Below are 21704 nucleotides of genomic sequence, written 5' to 3' on the forward strand. Positions count from 1 at the left end.
AAAATGCCCCAAATGTATTTAAACAGTGGAGGTAAGTGTTTTTGTAAATACCTTCTGCTGTGATTTTTACCTGTGAGCGGCGCTAATGTAGCACCCCGAGGGCTCGGCTGCTACAGGGGTATTGCACCTCAAACCAGAGGTGTGATATTCCACTCCCTGTTAAGGATGGAGTGTGGACCATGACTCGTTTAGCTGCATGCACCACACACACACCCCATTTCCGAGGGACAGGTCAACGGTGCTCCCACTAGACAGAAGTGCACGCACGACAGCATCTGTCCCTGGCTGGAGTGGGGCGGGGGGTGGAATACCCAGTGGTGTAGGAGCAGATAGGGGTGGGTCTCTGGGCATAGGTAGGAGCCCATTGGTTGCTAGTCACCTGGGCTCACACATAGAAGGAGGTATTTAAGGTGGGCACCATCTTAGAGTTGAGGCGAGTTCAGTTCAGTCAGGAGTTCAGCCAGAGAGGGCTGACAGGGAGCTGTGGCTCAGTCTGGGCCCAGCTCCAGAGGCAGGCCTGGAGTGGAGGCCAGAAACAGCAGAAAGAGAGAGAAGAAGGAACGGAAAGGAAAGTAAGAAAGGAACTGGAACAGAGGAGAAAGGAAGCAAGGAACACAGAGAAAGGCCCAGAGACGTGAGTAAAGAAGGAACCCCATACGCCCAGGAGATACAGGGTGAAGGGTTGGCAGAGCAGGGTACCGGAACCCAAATTGGTGGAGGCAACAGATTCCTCAGCCAAAGACCGGAGGTCGTCACCACATCTTGGTGCGACCCCCCACTACATCCACCAGGAAAGCATACCGCATAGGGTCAGGGAAACCGGAGATAGGTTTCGCCAACAGAAGGCCCGAGGGAGCTGGACAAAGGTGGGTCACTGGTGGGGACGGCCAGAGAAAGGAAAGGAAGGGAGCCCTGTGCCACGCCCTGGAATTGCCTGGGAGTTGGTCGAGTCCCTTAGCTGGTGAACGCAGCACGGCTCAGGCGGTCCTTCATGTGCACAAGTGACCTGGATGAGAACTGTGAGTAAAGCATTGGAAACTGCACCACAAGTCTCTGTGTTTCATCGCCGCACCAGCACCATCAGTACTGGGACGCTCACACCATCACTCCCATCATCCACACTAGCTGCCCTGAGGCAATACTTCTCCCGTGGGGAGTTATTCCATACTCGGCTGCGCAAATTACATCAGCCTCAGCGGTCTGCAGCGCAGCGGCGGGCCCCACTGACCGCAATCCACGGGTGGCGTAGTCGGACATTGTTACAACCTAAGACTGCCACTGGTTTGACCACCCTGGGCACGGACCGGGTCAACGCCACGGAGACTACAACCCCCCAGCGATCCGGCTCCAGGTATTCCCTGCACAACACAGGCCCAGGGGGCGCGTCACTATCACTGACCGCTCACAGGCATCACGTGACCCCAGGCTGCAGTCAGCTCTGGCATCCACTGATGTCATGTCAAGTTGCAGCCGGGCGTGACCCAGTGACGCGCTCCCCGCTGATTGATGGGCTGTGGGCGGTTTTTCCAGTGTGTCACAGCAGAAGATATTTACAAAAACACTTATCTCCACCGTTTAAATACATTGGGGCATTTTATATAGTAGTGGACAACCTCTTTAACCAAGTCCCCATTCCATTTGCTGAAATCCAGTGCCAAACTTGCAAGGACCTTTCACTATGCTTCACTCTTGCATGCAGACATTCATTATTGTTTTGCTCTCCAGTAGTTTGGCGACAAACTGCCTTCTGTTACAGCCAAATATTTCACATTTTGACTCATTAGTCCACAGCACTTGCTGTCATTTTTCTACACCCCAGTTGCTATGTTTTCCTGCATAGTTGCTTTGCTAGGCATTACTTTCATGTCAAAGTTAGGATTTTTAGCCACAATTCTTCCATGGAGGCCACTTCTGGCCAGACAACTCTGAACAGTAAATGGGTATAGCTGGGTCCTACTGGTTGCTGCCAATTCTGAGCGGATGGCACTGCTGGACATCTAACAATTTTGAAAGGAAGTAAGAATAATAATGTGTCTTTCATCTGCTGCACTAAGTTTCCTTGGCCAAACACTGATTCTGTGGTCCTCAACATTGCCCATTTCTTCATGTTTTCAATGCTGAGAAATACAGGCAGATACTTCAATCATGCAATACCATCAAGGAGGCGTCTGGCTCCAAAATTATTCTGCAGCAGGACAGTTTCCCAAACGTACAGCCATTAAGTACTATCTTGAGCATAATGAAGAAAAAAAGAGTCTTGGAAGTGATGATATGGCTCTGACACTGCCCTGATCTCAATAATATATCATGCAAGGTGTGGGAAAGACTAAGTGCAACACGAAGGGAAGAGGGGGAGGAAGCCCAAACACTAGGGAAAGGGGGAGTGGAGACCCTTAGGCAGATCTAATGACACCCTGTCTACCCTACCGTTCCTATATTGATTCAACACCAAGCAGGACCCTAAACCCTGTATATCCCTAGAGCTTAACCCTAGATAGGGAGGGGTGAGCACTGGTCAGGCCCCACTACAAACTAAAGACAACAAGGTAGACAAACAAAGGGGATTAACTTAGCTTGAGCGGACGCCAGAGGAGAAACGCCAACTGTCCTCCAAGGCCACCAGAGAAGAAGCTAGCCAACAGCTAGTGCTCCAAGCATGCACAAAAGAACACGGAAGTATCACAGGCAATTGCTTGGAGCAAACAGAGTTTTTGACACACCCTTGCATGGGAGTTTATCAGCAGCAAGAGGGAGGTCGCCGCTGGGTCTTGAAGAAGGATTAAGAAGGTGTCTGCAGTGCCAAGTGTAGTGAGTGACCTTCTACAGCAAGATCCAGAGTGACTGTCTATTATACCTGACACACCCATGACATAATATCAAGTCTGTCTGGGATTACATGAAGAAGACAGTGTGTGTAAACCTAAATCCACAGATCATCTGTGGTTAGTTCTACAAGATGTTTGGAATAATCTCCCTAAGGCTATGTGCCCACGATGCAGAAATGCTCAGGATTTTTTCCTGAGCGTTTCTGCATCTCCCTGGCAGAAAAAAACGCATGCGGATTGTACATGCGGATTGTACATGCGTTTTCCTGCCAGGGACATGCGGAAATGAAGCGTTTTTCACTTGCATTTCTGCATGCCGGTGTCAAGTGCTTTCCAAGCGATTTTAGCATCACTTGGAAAGTGCTTGACAACTCGGTCACACTATATAAATCCATGCAAACAGCATGGATTTATATAGTGTGACCCGAGAGAATAGTTAAGAATAAAAAAATAAACCTATACTTACCTTCTGATGGCCCCTGCTGTCTTGCTGCGCTCCTGTGCTGGCTGCCGGCAGATCGCGGTGCGCTGTACTGAAAGACCTACCGTCACATGACTGTGACGTCACCGGAGGTCCTTCAGTCCTGCGCGATCTGTCGGCAGCCAGCACAGGGAACACGCCAATTACGCAAGTACAGATGCAGTCTTGCGGAATTGGCGCGTTCTAATGCAAGTCAATGGTGGCGAAAACGCAGCGCTTCCGCAAAATAATTGGTAGTGCTGCTTTTTTTTCCGCAATGATAATCCGCAGCGGAAATTTCCGCAGCATGTGCACAGCACATGTGGATTATCATTGGGGGACATGGCAGGCCTTCTACCATGCGTTTTTTAAGCATTTCAGCAGCTTTTTTGCCGCTGCGGAAATGCTTAAAAAACGCATCGTGGGCACACAGCCTAACAGGTTCCTTCAAAAACTAAGTATAAGTGTACCTAGAAGGATTAATGCTTTGAGTTCTACAGGTAAAGGGCGGTCACACCAAATATTGATATGATTTAGATTTCTCTTTTGTTTACTGACATTGCATCTTGTTAATTGATGGTAAAAATAAACTGTTCCGTTTTTTAAAGCAGTTTTGCATTGAAGCATTTTTTTCCACACCTGCCTAAAACTTTTGAACGGTACTTTATTTCAGGGTAATGTTCAAAGAATGCAGGAGACCTCTTGTCTTCTTTTCTGACTAAAAAGTAGAGGGGGTCTTAGACCTGGTTAGTTGTCTGATGCTCTGATCTGTTGGAGGAATGGCAGCCTAAGCTAGACTTTTATGTAGATGTTAGCAATGTGTGCTGCTGGAATAAGGCGCAGTATGTGATCGTTATATGGACCATATCTGTGCAGCTGCAGTTCCCCAAAACACACATCTATATTACAATATAGGAACACATTTCGCAATCAGTTTACAGTGAATATCGGTAAATAATCATTAACAATCTGCGACCTTAGCACTGTGCCAATTTATTTGTGTGTGGCTGTGGGGGGGGGGGGGGGGGTCTCTATTGCCCATGTTAAAAGCAGATAAAATATAACTTGAGTTTGGAATAGAAGTTGACATGAATGGTTTCTCGTTCTGCAGGAAAATGTTGCAGTGAAGAAGTGTGGGAACACAGTTCTCATTGAGCCTCCTCCTCGCTCACCAAAGAAAAATAACAAACATAAGATCCTACAGCTCACCAACAAGATCATTGAGCTACTGACTGTGGACATGAGGCTGCTATAAATGCCAAGGCATTATATAATAATATATATATAGTAGCACTAAGGTTATATGCACACTATGTCTTACATGTATGGGAAGCCAGAGAGCAGAAGACGCTTCGGGAAAAGTTGCCGCCTGAAAACTGGTCAGGTCACTTCTTTTATCCGCTTTGTTTTTTGGAAACGTAAAGCTATTAAGGGAAGATCAAAAGACTTAACGTATGAACAGCCAGTTTTTTTATATATAATTACACATGTTCATTTTTTTTAGCATTTATTTTGCACTTTCTCAGGTGGGATATAGAGCATACCCATATGAAAAAGACATTGTGTGCATACACCCTTACCATAATGTTTTCCATTCAACTACAGTGGGTATGGAAAGTATTCAGACCCCTTTAAATTTTTCACTCTTTGTTTCATTGCAGCCATTTGGTAAATTCTAAAAAGTTCATTTTTTTTCTCATTAATGTGCACGCTGCACCCCATCTTGATAAAAAAAAAAAACAGAAATTATTGCAAATTTATTTAAAAAGAAAAACTGAAATATCACATGGTCATAAGTAGTGTTGAGCGCTACCTTCCGATATCGGGAAATATCGGATCGGATTGGATCGGACCGATACCGAAAAAGTATCGGATATCGCCGATTCCGATACCGGAAACCAATGCAAGTCAATGGGACAGAAATATCGGAATGAAAATAAACCCTTTCTTTCCTTGTAGATTAATTCTACATGAAGGAAAACAACTAAGAATAATGTAGAATGTATTGGGGGAGGTGGGGGAGACAATAAAGGCATAGAGGTTTAGCCCAATCAAATTGAATAGCAGGAATTAATATTTTTTTTAAGATGTTCTGAGTTACGGAAATATTAACTATGTTAAGTATTTTTATATTTTGTCAGATATTTATGTTTCACTACTTCCATGCTCTTCACCTTCTTTTTTACTTCTCCCACACTTTCTCCTTCATCATCCTCAGCATCTTTTTCATCCTCTTCTTCTTCACCTTCTTCATCTTCTTCTTCTTCACCTTCTTCGTATTATTCTTTTTTTTTACATTCTTCATATTCTACTTCTTCATCTTCTTCATATTCTTCTTCTTCATCATATTCTTATTTGTGACAGGCATTCCTGTAGTTGTTATCTATAAAAGGTTGGACATTACACCTTTCGTTCTGCCCGTCACAAAAGATTTACAACAGGATTTGTCCGCGTTCAGTTTGGCCTGCAGCAGCAGGTCTTTTCCAGGGGCACCACGAGGAGGAACGGACTCACCCCCATACACTGCTTAGTCATCTTCTGCTTAAAATTTAGATATTATCTTTTGCTCTGATTTTTAGTCTTATGCTTAATGTTCTTCCGCTTTTTGTTCTGCAGCTTCTTGTATTTCTGCTTCTTGGTTTTCTGTCTCTTGTTCTTCTGTATCTTGGTGCTTGTCTTCTCTTCTTTGTCCTCTTGGTCAACTTCTTCAGGGTCATCTTCTTGGTCTTCTTCGGGGTGGTCTTCAGGGTCGTCGTCTTTGGGGGTCCTCGTCTTCGGGGTCCTCGTCTTCTTCGGGTTGGTCTTCTGGGTACTCGTCTTCGGGGTCCTCGTCTTCTTCGGGGTGGTCTTCAGGGTCCTCGTCTTCTTCGGGGTGGTCTTCAGGGTCCTCGTCTTCTTCGGGGTGGTCTTCAGGGTCCTCGTCTTCTTCGGGGTGGTCTTCAGGGTCCTCGTCTTCAGGGTCGTTGTCTTCGGGGTCCTCGTCTTCTTAGGGTTGGTCTTCAGGGTCCTCGTCTTCAGGGTCCTCGTCAGGGAGATCCAGAATGATTACCAAGAACCATTTCAAAAAGCTTGAACTTGGAAATGTAGCAGAAGGTACAAGAAAGCTGAGGAACTACCGAGAACCAGCTGATGGTACTGGAACCCGGATGGGTAGCAGAAGGTACAAGAGCCAATGGAACTGCCGAAGACCAGCTGACGGTACTGGAACTCGGTTACTAAGCAGGAGGTACCTGTGCCAGAAAGCACTACCAAGGACCAGCAGACGTTGGTGGAACTTGGATACCGAGAAGGAGGCACCTAATCCAAAGGCACTGCCGAGAACCAGCTGACGGTACTGGAACCCGGATGGGTAGCAGAAGGTACCCATGTAAAAAAAAGTTCAAGGCCGCGAGCCGGCCGCAGTTACCAAAACCCACAGTCCTACAGGGGGTGCTTGTCCTATTGGCACTATGGAACCAGCCTTCATTGCCTGATCCCGCAGCCCACATAGGAGTCACCTAAACTGCAGGCACCATAGAGTCGGCTAACCCGACCGCAACACGACAGGACAACGCATTGGAGGCAAAGTGACGTTCACACTACCCGGAAACAGCTGGCGTGCTGGAACCAGGCTGGGCCGGAGGGAGTACCCGTGCCAAAGTCACTGCCGAGAACCAGCTGACGGTACTGGAACCCGAATGGGTAGTAGAAGGTACAAGAGCAAATGGAACTACCGAGGACCAGCTAACGGTACTGGAACCCGGATGGGTAGCAGAAGGTACAAGAGCCAATGGAACTGCCGAAGACCAGCTGACGGTACTGGAACTCGGTTACTAAGCAGGAGGTACCTGTGCCAGAAAGCACTACCAAGGACCAGCAGACGTTGGTGGAACTTGGATACCGAGAAGGAGGCACCTAATCCAAAGGCACTGCCGAGAACCAGCTGACGGTACTGGAACCCGGATGGGTAGCAGAAGGTACCCATGTAAAAAAAAGTTCAAGGCCGCGAGCCGGCCGCAGTTACCAAAACCCACAGTCCTACAGGGGGTGCTTGTCCTATAGGCACTATGGAACCAGCCTTCATTGCCAGATCCCGCAGCCCACATAGGAGTCACCTAAACTGCAGGCACTATAGAGTCGGCTAACCCGACCGCAACACGACAGGACAACGCATTGGAGGCAAAGTGACGTTGACACTACCCGGAAACAGCTGGCGTGCTGGAACCAGGCTGGGCAGGAGGGAGTACCCGTGCCAAAGACACTTTCGAGAACCAGCTGACGGTACTGGAACCCGGATGGGTAGCAGAAGGTACAAGAGCCAATGGAACTGCCGAAGACCAGCTGACGGTACTGGAACTCGGTTACTAAGCAGGAGGTACCTGTGCCAGAAAGCACTACCAAGGACCAGCAGACGTTGGTGGAACTTGGATACTGATAAGGAGGCACCTAATCCAAAGGCACTGCCGAGAACCAGCTGACGGTACTGGAACCCGGATGGGTAGCAGAAGGTACCCATGTAAAAAAAGTTCAAGGCCGCGAGCCGGCCGCAGTTACCAAAACCCACAGTCCTACAGGGGGTGCTTGTCCTATTGGCACTATGGAACCAGCCTTCATTGCCTGATCCCGCAGCCCACATAGGAGTCACCTAAACTGCAGGCACCATAGAGTCGGCTAACCCGACCGCAACACGACAGGACAACGCATTGGAGGAAAAGTGACGTTGACACTACCCGGAAACAGCTGGCGTGCTGGAACCAGGCTGGGCAGGAGGGAGTACCCGTGCCAAAGTCACTGCCGAGAACCAGCTGACGGTACTGGAGCCCGGATGGGTAGTAGAAGGTACAAGAGCAAATGGAACTACCGAGGACCAGCTGACGGTACTGGAACCCGGATGGGTAGCAGAAGGTACAAGAGCCAATGGAACTGCCGAAGACCAGCTGACGGTACTGGAACTCGGTTACTAAGCAGGAGGTACCTGTGCCAGAAAGCACTACCAAGGACCAGCAGACGTTGGTGGAACTTGGATACCGAGAAGGAGGCACCTAATCCAAAGGCACTGCCGAGAACCAGCTGACGGTACTGGAACCCGGATGGGTAGCAGAAGGTACCCATGTAAAAAAAAGTTCAAGGCCGCGAGCCGGCCGCAGTTACCAAAACCAACAGTCCTACAGGGGGTGCTTGTCCTATTGGCACTTTGGAACCAGCCTTCATTGCCAGATCCCGCAGCCCACATAGGAGTCACCTAAACTGCAGGCACCATAGAGTCGGCTAACACGACCGCAACACGACAGGACAACGCATTGGAGGCAAAGTGACGTTGACACTACCCGGAAACAGCTGGCGTGCTGGAACCAGGCTGGGCAGGAGGGAGTACCCGTGCCAAAGTCACTGCCGAGAACCAGCTGACGGTACTGGAACCCGGATGGGTAGTAGAAGGTACAAGAGCAAATTGAACTACCGAGGACCAGCTGACGGTACTGGAACCCGGATGGGTAGCAGAAGGTACAAGAGCCAATGGAACTGCCGAAGACCAGCTGACGGTACTGGAACTCGGTTACTAAGCAGGAGGTACCTGTGCCAGAAAGCACTACCAAGAACCAGCAGACGTTGGTGGAACTTGGATACCGAGAAGGAGGCACCTAATCCAAAGGCACTGCCGAGAACCAGCTGATGGTACTGGAACCCGGATGGGTAGTAGAAGCTACAAGAGCAAATGGAACTACCGAGAACCAGCTGGCGGTGCTGGAACCCAGGGTAAATACTAAAAACAGAGTGGAGCCAGAGGTGTAATTGGAGCAAGTTTTAAATCAGTAGTACAGTGGATGTGGACAAAGCAGGAGAATTTGCCGGACACACAGCAGGGGAACAGCTGACGTTACTGAACCCAAATAACACTGGAGGAAGCGTTGACTGTGCAGATAGCACTTCTGAGCAGCAACTAGCGGTATTGGAGCCCAGGGTAAATATTAAAAACAGAGGAGCCAGAGGTGTATTTGGAGGAGGTTTTAAATCAGTAGTACAGTGGATGTGGACAGAGCAGGAGAAATTGCCGTCCGCACAGCAGGGGAACAGCTGACGTTACTGAACCCCAATAACACGGCAGCAAGTGTTGACTGTGCAGACGGCACTTCCGAGCGCCAACTGGCGGTGTTGGAGCTCAGGGATAATACTGAAAACAGAGGAGCCAGAGGTGTAATTGGAGCAACTTTAAAATCTGTAGTAGTGAGAATGTGGACAGAGCAGGAGAAATTGCCGTCCGCACAGCAGGGGAACAGCTGACGTTACTGAACCCCAATGACACGGCAGCAAGTGTTGACTGTGCAGACGGCACTTCCGAGCGCCAACTGGCGGTGTTGGAGCTCAGGGATAATACTGAAAACAGAGGAGCCAGAGGTGTAATTGGAGCAACTTTAAAATCTGTAGTAGTGAGAATGTGGACAGAGCAGGAGAAATTGCAGTCCGCACAGCAGGGGAACAGCTGACGTTACTGAACCCCAATAACACGGCAGCAAGTGTTGACTGTGCAGACGGCACTTCCGAGCGCCAACTGGCGGTGTTGGAGCTCAGGGATAATACTGAAAACAGAGGAACAAGAGGTGTAATTGGAGCAACTTTAAAATCTGTAGTAGTGAAAATGTGGACAGAGCAGGAGAAATTGCAGTCCGCACAGCAGGGGAACAGCTGACGTTACTGAACCCCAATGACACGGCAGCAAGTGTTGACTGTGCAGACGGCACTTCTGAGCGCCAACTGGCGGTGTTGGAGCTCAGGGATAATACTGAAAACAGAGGAGCCAGAGGTGTAATTGGAGCAACTTTAAAATCTGTAGTAGTGAGAATGTGGACAGAGCAGGAGAAATTGCAGTCCACACAGCAGGGGAACAGCTGACGTTACTGAACCCCAATGACATGGCAGCAAGTGTTGACTGTGCAGACGGCACTTCCGAGCGCCAACTGGCGGTGTTGGAGCTCAGGGATAATACTGAAAACAGAGGAGCCAGAGGTGTAATTGGAGCAACTTTAAAATCTGTAGTAGTGAGAATGTGGACAGAGCAGGAGAAATTGCCGTCCGCACAGCAGGGGAACAGCTGACGTTACTGAACCCCAATGACATGGCAGCAAGTGTTGACTGTGCAGACGGCACTTCCGAGCGCCAACTGGCGGTGTTGGAGCTCAGGGATAATACTGAAAACAGAGGAGCCAGAGGTGTAATTGGAGCAACTTTAAAATCTGTAGTAGTGAGAATGTGGACAGAGCAGGAGAAATTGCCGTCCGCACAGCAGGGGAACAGCTGACGTTACTGAACCCCAATGACATGGCAGCAAGTGTTGACTGTGCAGACGGCACTTCCGAGCGCCAACTGGCGGTGTTGGAGCTCAGGGATAATACTGAAAACAGAGGAGCCAGAGGTGTAATTGGAGCAACTTTAAAATCTGTAGTAGTGAGAATGTGGACAGAGCAGGAGAAATTGCCGTCCGCACAGCCGGGGAACAGCTGACGTTACTGAACCCCAATGACACGGCAGCAAGTGTTGACTGTGCAGACGGCACTTCCGAGCGCCAACTGGCGGTGTTGGAGCTCAGGGATTACAGTTCAGGTGGTAGAAACATGAACAGAACAGGAGACCTGGATACTTTTGCCAACAATTATTTATTCTGGAAGAGGACAGGCAAATTCATGAGAGATCCAGGCCTTGTTCATTTTGAGAAAAGTAAGCCGGTCAACGTTATCGGAGGATAGTCGCATGCGACGGTCTGTTAGTACACCACCTGCGGCACTAAAGACGCGTTCCGATAATACACTAGCAGCAGGGCAAGCTAGCACCTCCAATGCATACTGACTTAGCTCTGGCCATGTATCTAACTTACAGACCCAAAACTTGAAGGGAGAAGAGCCGTCTGGGAGTACACTAAGAGGGCAAGACATGTAGTCTGTCACCATCTGACGGAAACGTTGCCTCCTGCTGACTGGAGCCGTCTATGATGGTGTAGACATTTGTGGCGGCGGGGACACAAAACTTTGCCACATTTCGGCCATACTAGTCTTGCCTTGTGCTGAGGCGCTGCTTCTGCTCTCTCTTTGTGCAGAGCTTCCTCCACTGCCTCGACGCACTGAGCTGCTTTGTAAAGCACTAGCAGCACTGCTCTCGGTTGGAATGGAGAACATGATGGAATGCACCAGTGCGTCTTGGTACTCCTGCATTTTACGCTCCCGGTTCAACGGTGTTATGAGGCTTTGTAAGTTGTCCCGGTAGCGAGGATCTAGGAGGGTGGACACCCAATAATCAGCCGTGTTGAGAATGTGGGTGATGTGGCGGTCGTTTCTCAGGCACTGCAGCATGAAATCAACCATGTGCTGCAGACTGCCAACTGGCCAAGAAACGCTGTCCCCTGCTTGAGGCGTGATCTCTGCCTGCTCTGCATCACCCCACCCTCGCTCTAGATACTGACTACTAGAGCATTGTGTACCTCCCTCCTCTGGACAGATGTCTTCCTCATCCATTGACTCCTCCTCATCCTCCTCACAAAGTGTCCCCTGCCTAGGCCTTTGTGAGGAACCACGTTGCGCAGACTGTAGAGAAGCAGATGGCATTTGTGACTTCTCATCCTCCACCTCTTCCAAAACCTCGTCCCTTAGTGCTTGCAGTGTTTTTTCAAGCAGGCAGATAAGGGGGATAGTCATGCTGACTAGTGCATCATCTGCACTCGCCATCCACGTGGAATAATCGAAGGCACGCAAAACGTGGCAAATGTCCTTCATAGAGGCCCACTCAGTGGTGGTGAAGTGTGAACGGCGCGCACTGCGACTTGTTTGCGCCTGCTGCAGCTGGTACTCCATTACTGCTGCCTGCTGCTCACACAACCTCTCCAACATATGTAACGTTGAATTCCACCTGGTGGGTAGGTTACATATGATGCGATGTTCCGGAAGACGTAATCGGCGCTGCAGAGCTGCAATGCGTGATCTTGCATTGCTGGAACGCCGCAAGTGAGCGCACTCTATGCGGACCTTGTGAAGCAGTGCATCAAGATCCGGATAGTCCCTCAAAAAACTCTGCACGACCAAGTTGAGCACATGTGCCAGACATGGGATGTGAGTAAGGTTGCCTAGGCCCAGAGCTGCCACCAGATTTCGGCCATTGTCACACACTACCATGCCTGGCTGGAGATTCGCTGGCACAAACCACACGTCGCTCTGCTGCTTGATGGCATTCCAGAGCTCCTGCGCTGTGTGGCTTCGATTCCCCAAAGAAATTAATTTTAATACGGCCTGTTGACGTTTGGCCACGGCTGTGCTCATATTGGTCACCATAACAGGTAACCGTTCACAGGTCGATGTGGAGGTAGACCGTGACGGCTCCTGCAGCGCTGATTCAGAGGAACTGGAGTATGAGGAGGAGTCAATGTGTACAGACTGGATTCCTGCAATCCTTGGAGTTGGCAGAACACGTACAGCGCCACTCTCAAGATCTGTACCCGGCTCCACAACATTTACCCAATGGGCAGTGAGGGAAAGGTATCGTCCCTGTCCATGCTTACTGGTCCACGCATCGGTGGTCAGGTGGACCTTGCTACTGACGGCGTTTTGTAGCGCATGTTTAATTTTTCCCTCCACATGATGTTGCAGGGCAGGGACGGCTTGCCTGCTGAAATAAAATCGGCTGGGCACGTTGTATTGTGGGACTGCCAATGCCATAAAGTTACGGAATGTGTCAGTCTCCACCAGCCTGAATGATAGCATTTCAAGGGCCAGTAGTTTAGCAATGCCAGCATTCAGAGCCTGTGCTCGGGGGTGGTTTGCCGAGTATGGGCGCCTTTTCTCCCATGCCTGTGCTAACGATGGCTGTAGACTGGCCTGGGAGTGTGAGGATGACTGGGAAAGTGGTGCTGTGGGTGGAATTACACTGTGTCTCTGTACAACAGTGCCAGAGATTCTTCCATGGCGATCCTGTGAGGAAGCCGAACCAGCTGTGTGTGAGCTGAAGGAAGAGGCTACAACACGAGCTGAAGAGGTGGTAGGTGGCGCTGTAGGTTGGCCTAGGTCTTCAGTGTGTTTTTGTAACTCCACCACGTGCTTGGTCCGCACATGTTTCCACATATTTGTGGTATTGAGGTTGCTGACACTTTTCCCTCTTTTCACCTTCTGATTACACAGCTTGCATTTGACAAAGCAAATGTCATCTGCAACTGTGTCAAAAAAGGACCAGGCACTGCAAGTCTTGGGAGCGCCCGCTTTGGATTTTGGAAGAGCCATGCTCCTAATGGGTGCCGAAGTGGAGGCTACAGGCAACCAAGTCTGCCCCCTCCCTCTCCCTCCTTTTTGGGCTGTTCGGGGAATCTCTTCCTCAGAGCTGCTCCCACCACCTTCCTGTCCCTCACGCCATGATGGGTCAAGGACCTCATCATCTACACCACCCTCTTCAAACAACTGCTTCTCCTGGGTAGTCTCGACAGCACAGTACGCACCAGAAAGTGGCACCTGAGTCTCATCATCAGATGCGTACTGAGGTGTGCTGCTGACCATAAGCACTGGCCCACCCGCCTCTTCAGATTCAGAGAGACAAAACGGTTGTGCATCACTGCATACTACCTCTTCTTCAAATTCTCGAATTCTGCTTGGCTGGCCCCCTCTTTCCAAGCCAAGAGATTCAGAGAACAGAAGTAGAGATGGCTCCTGTCCAGGGCTCTCTGACTGCCTGGGCAATTTGTCAGGTGGTGAAGAGACAGATGGGTGCTCTTCAGTGCTCAGGACCTGAGAGGATCTGGAACTAATTGAAGTCGATGCGTTAGCTGCCATCCATCCGACAACGGCTTCAATTTGGTCCTCCCGCAGCAGTGGGGTACGGCTAGCTCCTACAAAGCTGCGCATAAAGGACTGTTCCCTGGTAAAACTGGGGGATGCTGAGTCACTGGTGCCCGCAGCAGGCACAGAATTCCCACGTCCTCTCCCTGCAGGCACAGAATCCTCACGTCCTCTCCCTGCAGGCACAGAATCCTCACGTCCTCTCCCTGCAGAAACTCCACGCCCACGCCCACGCCCACGACCACATGCTTTACTCCCTGCCTTCTTCATCTTGGTAGACTGATAAAGATAGGCAGAAAAGTACTAAGGGCTTAGTGTGCTTATTCCTGAACAGCTGCTAACAGGTATAAGAAACACTAATTTTATAAAGTGTGGACTAGACTTTAATATGAGCTAATGTGGCCTACACAATTGTAAAGTGGAGTGTTTGGTGAACTTTATTTAGGTTTTTTTTGTCACAAAAAGACACTGGATGTGCCTAAAGATGTAATAACGATAGTATCACAAACTTTTTGTAGCTATTACAATGTAGGAAGGTAACCTACAATGCAATAGATGAGGCTGCAAAAAATAGGCTAATACTATTCTGGCTGGGGCTGCAGGGCCCAATGCTGCAGAAAGGCTCCTCTAACTACTCCTATATAGTGTGTTTGGAACCAATTTAGCTGAATACGGATGGAACCACCACACTAATAGGAGATATCAGGAAAAATTATGAATTGGCAAAAAAGGACAATGTATGAGGCAGTGACACACACTGAGTGCACTACAACCAGACGGGGTTGAAGCACACACTACAGGGTGAGCTGCACTCACACACAGAGACCTTGCAGACAGCGGTGAACAGTACAGATGCAGAGCGCTGTGCACTAGCGCTGCAAGACCAAAAAAAATTCTCTATCTACTCCTATATAGTGTGTTTGGAACAAATTTAGCTGAATACAGATGGAACCACCACACTAATAGGAGATATCAGGAAAAATTATGAATTGGCAAAAAAGGACAATGTATGAGGCAGTGACACACACTCAGTGCACTATAACCAGACGTGGCTGAAGCACACACTACAGGGTGAGTTGCACTCACACACACAGACCTTGCAGAAAGCGGTGAACAGCACAGAGAACTGTGCACTAGCACTGCAAGGCACAGCGATTTATAAAGTAGCTTGGGTAAAGCAGAATAGACCAAATAGGCAGCTAAAACTGTCCCTCAGAACAACAGCGTCCTATCCCTAACTGAATTCACAGCAGAGTGAGCTCAAAATGGCGGCGGCGGCTTTTATAGTGCATCATGACATCATTTCAGCAGCCAATCACAGCCATGCCATTAGTTAAGATGCCTACATGCCTAACAGGATGTGCCCACACTTCTTAGGATCCTCATTGGCTGAATAAAATGAAAAAGGCTCATTGCATTATGGGAACTTCCGATTCCGGTATACGATATTGCAAAAGTATCGGAATTAAGTATCGGAATTCCGATACCGCGAATATCGGCCGATACCCGATATTTCAGTATCGGAATGCTCAACACTAGTCATAAGTATTCAGACCCTTTGCTCAGTATTGAGTAGAAGCACCCTTTTGTTTTGTTTTCAATGTTTTGTTTATTAGGAATCAAAAAGTAAAGAAAGTTAAGTAACAACCATTGACATGCATAAATTGAGGGCATATAACCAGTCATGCCCTAATTTGCGATGCAAAAAGGCAAAGGCATATTACAATTAAATCACAGAGATAAATGTGGTGGGATAACATGTAAAAACAGTGAAGGTAGAGTAGGTGATTCCATATTTTTTCATATTTTTATAAGTTGTAACAATGTAAGAGAAATTCAACTAAATAGACTCGAGGATAAATGGAGTCATTGAATCTTAACAAAAGGGGAATGGGAAAGAAGAGGTAGAGGGGTGGGGAGGAGAAAAGAGGCGATGAAGTGGGGGGGAAGACGATCCATGAGTAATTTAAATAGATCTTAGATCTATTGACAAAGTATTAAGTGATCAAGGATAGAAAATTAGCGGAGTTCCTATAGGACTGCCAAGGATTCCAGACACGGTGGAAGAAGGTAATGATTCTGGAGTGAAAGAGCTGCCAATTCTTATTGGTATGGTATAATTGATCTATTTTGAGGATCAGTTGTTTCTTGGGATGTTTGAAGTACGCCAAAGAGGGGGAATAAGAAGTTTTCCTGCTGTTAGCACGAAGAAAGCCATTTTAGATAAGAACTTGTTGTCTTGTTTGATGGGGAAATTTAGGAAAATATGTTTGTGGGTTAAGACTATGTGTGTGTGTGTGTAGCAGTTCACATAAAGTTTGGGACACAATTTTCTAAAATGCTTGTATAATCTGGCAAGACCACCATAAGTGAAGATAGAATCCCTTACTCTTTTCGCATATCCAGCAGAGATCTGGTGTGGTAGGGAACCATTTGTGGGTTTGAACAGGTGTGGTGTACCAATGAGAAATTATTTTGAAAGAGTTTTCTTGGGTTTTAACACATTGTGAGGGGCCATGCAAATATTTGTATACATATTTAATTTGAGGTTCGGTGAAGGAGCAACCTAAGTCTTTTCCCCATTTCATCAAGAAGGCTCTTTTCGGAGAGGCTCCTCTTGAAAGAAGGATATTATAGAGGGATGAGAGTACTTTTCTAGGAGTTCTTGTCTGTGAACATATGGTTTCGTAAGCAGTGAGCGGTCTAGTGGGATCCCCGTTAATCATGACTTAGCGTATTGTCTTCTTCAACGTTTCGTAGTGAATGAAGGTATCGGTACCTAATAACACCAATGGGAGCTTATGATGAATAGAATATTGTATCAGGTGTAGGACTCGCCAGGCGTTTTCCTTGCCCTCCCTTCCCTTTACAAAGCCTGTTTGATCATGTGAGATTAGGCAAGGCAGGAATGCTGCGATGCATTTTGCAAGCCAGCTTGCATAAGTTTTGAGATCCACGTTTAGTAAAGAGATCGGTCTGTAATTGCTAAAGTGTTTTGGATCTTTACCAACCTTATCGATAAGGAATATGTGGACTTCTAGGGTTTTTGAGAAAGTGCGGTTCTAGAGTCTTAGGCTGTGTGCCCACTATGCGTTTTTTTAAGCGTTTCCGCAGAGGCAATTCCGCTGCAGAAACGCTTAAAAAACGCTTGGTAGAAGGTCTGCTATGTTCCCCAATGATAATCCGCATGTGCTGTGCACATGCTGTGGAGATTTCCGCTGCGGATTATCATTGCGGAAAAATCCACAGCACTACCAATTATTTTGCGGAAGCACTGCGTTTTCACTGCCATTGACTTGCATTGGAACGCATGGAATCCGCATCACTGGATCTGCAGATGCGGATTCCATGCATTTCAATGTGCGGATGGTACCCAGGTTTGAAGAAGAGGAGGCTCTTCTCCGGAACCGTGTACCATAGTACCTGTAAAAAAAAGAATTAAAATAAAAAATATACATTATACTTACCTTCTGATGGCCCCCGGTGTGCTTGTCTTCGCTTGCCAGCAACTCGCGGTAGACTAAAGGACCTGCGCTGACGTTATTTAGTCATGTGACGGGTCACGCGACGCTGATGTCGGCAGGTCCTTAAATCTACTGCGAGCTGCCGGCAATCAGAGACAAGGACTCCGGGGGCCTTCAGAAGGTAAGTATATATTTATTTTTTACCATTCTTTCGGTCACACTATATAAATCCATGCTGGTTGCATGGATTTATATAGTGTGACCAAGTTGTCAAGCACTTTCCAAGTGATGCTAAAATCGCTTGGAAAGTGCTTGTCAACCCGCATGCAGAAATGCATGTGAAGAACGCTTCACATCCGCATGTCCCTGGCAGGAAAAACGCATGTACAATCCGCATGTACAATCCGCATGTGTTTATTCTGCCAGGGGAGATGCAGAAACGCTCAGGAAAAATCCGGAGCATTTCTGCATCGTGGGCACATAGCCTTAGAGAAGATTTTGTAATATAGAATAGGAAGGCTATTTGACAGAGTGAAATGGACTTCACCCAAGTCAAACGGTTTAGAGAGTATTGCTTGTTGTTCTGGTGAGAGTTTAGGTAGTTTAAGTCGAGATAGAAAGGATTGTATATCTGAGCGTTTTTTATCTTTGTCTGGATCAGATTAGTCTGAGTGGAGATTGTATAGGTTTGAGTAGTATTTTAAAAATTCTGAGGAAATTAGGTTGTGGTTTGATGTACTTTGGCCACTGGAGGTTTTCAGAGAGTGAATGTAGGTTTTAGCCTATCTTATTTTAATTAACGACATCATAAGTTTAGAAGCCTTATCACCATGTACAAACATACGGTTTTTCCAGTTTAGGTACAGCTTCGCGGATTGCTTGTTTAGCAAATCTTTTAATTGTATGTGTTTGGCTGTTAAAGCTTCCAAACTTTGAAGTAACAAAGTTCTTTTATGTTGTAATTCTAGCTTAGCTATCTCTTCATAGAGACTTTGTGTGATTTTTTTGCGTTGTTTATTTAAATGGGATGCTATAGAGATCAGTTCACCTCTGACCGTTTTATGAGCTTCCCACAAAATTGGGTAACTTATTTCTGGTGGATACGTAGTTTGTTAGAGTCCGACATTTAGTCTCCAAACGCGGTACGTAGAATGAGGTTTGGATAGGGAGAAGCAAACTGAAACTATAGAGTGATCAGAATGAACTGAAGGGAGTATTTCTGCTTTAATGGTCATTGCTAGAAGAGATCTTGGTAGAAAAACATAATCTATCCTATGATAGGAGTTGTGAGAAAGAGAGAAATAGGTATAATCAAGGTCAGAGGGATGGAGGTATCGCCAGATATCAATAAGTGAGAGCGTGTGGAGTGATTTTTTTATTCTGACCAGATCTCTAAATCCGACATTTTTTTGAGGTGGAATCCAGAGAGGGATCCAGGGAAATATTAAAATCTCCTCCAAGGATTGGTGTACCTTCAATGAAAGAACAAAATTTATTCAGTTTGGATAAAATCCATTTGATTTGTTTTTTATTGGGGGCATATAGATTGCCAACAGTAACCAGGGATCCCGCCAAAAGGCCTTTCATAAAAATAAATCGCCCTTCTGGGTCGACCAGAGAATCATTTAGAAGGAAGGACTCTGTTGAGACTGGGTCTGTGCCACTTGATTGGCGACAGGCGAATGTAGTGCCAATATTCAAAAAGGGAGCGAAAAGTGACGCCGGAAACTATCGGCCGGTGAGTCTGACGTCCGTTGTGGGCAAAATTTTTGAAAGCTTCATTAAAGAGGCAATTACGGAGCATCTTGATGCTAATAATCTTTTAATCCCGAACCAACATGGATTCATGAGGAATCGCTCCTGCCAAACAAACCTGATTGACTTCTACGAGGAGGTTAGCTCTCGAGTAGATCAGGGGGAACCAGTGGATGTCGTGTATCTCGACTTCTCAAAAGCGTTCGATAGCGTGCCACATAATAGGTTGGTATACAAAATGAGAATGATGGGGCTGGGGGAAAATGTCTGCAAGTGGGTAGCTAACTGGCTAAAGGATAGAAGGCAGAGGGTGGTTATAAATGGAATATACTCAGATTGGGTAAGCGTCACTAATGGGGTACCACAGGGGTCTGTACTAGGCCCAATGTTATTTAATATCTTTATTAACGACATAGTCAACGGGATAAATAGTAAAATATCAATATTTGCAGATGACACAAAGTTATGTAAAACAATTAATACAAAAGAGGACAGTGCAGACCTACAGAGGGATTTGGATAAGCTGGGTAGGTGGAGCATTAAATGGCAAATGAGGTTTAACGAGGAGAAATGTAAGGTCATACATATGGGAAGGAAAAATGGAAGTCACCAGTACTCACTGAATGGGAAATCATTGGGGAATTCAGAGATGGAGAAGGACTTGGGCATCTTGATTGATAGCAAACTAAATTGGAGTGCCCAAAGTCAGGCCGCTGCTGTAAGGGCAAACAGGGTAATGGGATGTATCAGAAGAGGTATAGCTGCAAAGGATGAGAACATTGTTCTTCCACTGTACAAAGCACTGGTCAGACCACACTTGGAATACTGTGCTCAGTTATGGGCCCCAATATATAGAAAGGATATAAATGAGCTTGAAAAGGTACAAAGGAGGGCAACAAAATTAATAAAGGGAATGGAGGGACTGCAATACCCAGAGAGGTTGGCAAAACTAGAACTATTCAGCCTGGAAAAGAGAAGGTTGAGGGGGGACATAATAAATGTGTACAAATATGTTAGGGGACAGTATAGAGATCTTGCCCGGGATTTGTTCAAAAGGAGGGATATTACGGTAACAAGAGGGCATTCACTAAGACTGGAAGAGAAAAGGTTTCAGCACCAGCATAGGAAGGGGTTCTTTACGGTAAGAGCAGTGAGAATATGGAATTCACTGAGTGAGGAGACGGTAATGTCGGATTCACTACACCAGTTCAAGCGGGGACTGGATGCATTTCTAGATACCAGGCAGATTTCAGCATATACTTAAAAATAAAATAAAATAGTAGGTTGATACAGGGATTTATTCTGACTGCTGGTTTCAGAGTCGGGAGGGAATTTTTCCTCAGGTGAAGATTGGCCAAATCATTTGGGGTTTTTGCCCTCCTCTGGATCAACTTTAGCAATTACAGAGCTAACAGGTCGAACTTGATGGACGCAAGTCTTTATTCGGCTTTACAAACTATGTTACTATGTTACTATGAAGGGGGTATCTTTAGCAAAGGCTATTGACACCCCTCTAGAGCCTTTTTGGGGGAGGTAGCATGGTACCATTGATTGTAATGGGCTTTTTCAAAAGAGGGTATTTTCTCGGTTTGGAAATGGGTTTCTTGTAGGAGGAGTATGTTGAAGTTATCTTTTCTGAATCTGTCTAATGTTTGGGATCTCAGTACGGGAGAGTTGAGACCGTGGGCGTTAAAGTTTGCTAATTTGAAATTATCTTGTCTAGAATCCATGATGGTAAGAGTTGAGGTGTGGACGTCTGTTTTTAATGGCAGCAGTGGTGGACCTTGTCTGGAATCTATGAGGGATAGAGTTGAAGCGTGGACACATTTATGAAGCGGTAGTGGAGGTGGACCTGGGAGAGGAAAGGAATAGGGGAGGCGGAAGACTGGGGAAGTTCAGGATCGTTAAAGCAGTAAAAACATTTACAACAAGAGAGATACAAATACATTTGTAAATATCAACAACAACAGTGTTGTAAAGCATAGTATTGTAGAATAATAAACAGTAGAGGGAAACGTGGTGGTGTCAATACGGTAAGCTCCATGCATATGCAATCATTTCCAGTGGGACCAATCCTACCCCTGAATCTAAATGTAAGGGTATCACAAGCAGTACTAGAGGGGTCCCGCAGGGGGGGAAATTATAATCGGAGGCTAATGTATGGAGCTCAAGATATAGATAAGCCAGACTTTTAGCTTATGCTGTCAAATGTCAAGAAGTCTTCACAGGTTGTACTCCACACAACGTGAGAGTAGGGTGCATAGGAGTAATAATTCTTGAACTTGAACAATCAACTTATTACAGGAAACTGAGGCAAAGGTTGAGATAAGTCAGGTCAGATTAGCCTGACTCGCAGTTCCTTGGCTGATCCATACTCACCGTCTTTAGGAGTAGAAGAATGCTTTGTTAGTTTGAGTTT

The sequence above is a fragment of the Phyllobates terribilis genome, unplaced genomic scaffold, assembly GCF_046119375.1.
Source record: "Phyllobates terribilis strain yellow unplaced genomic scaffold, ASM4611937v1 Scaffold_5__5_contigs__length_657084704, whole genome shotgun sequence".
In the NCBI taxonomy this organism is placed as follows: Eukaryota; Metazoa; Chordata; class Amphibia; order Anura; family Dendrobatidae; genus Phyllobates; species Phyllobates terribilis.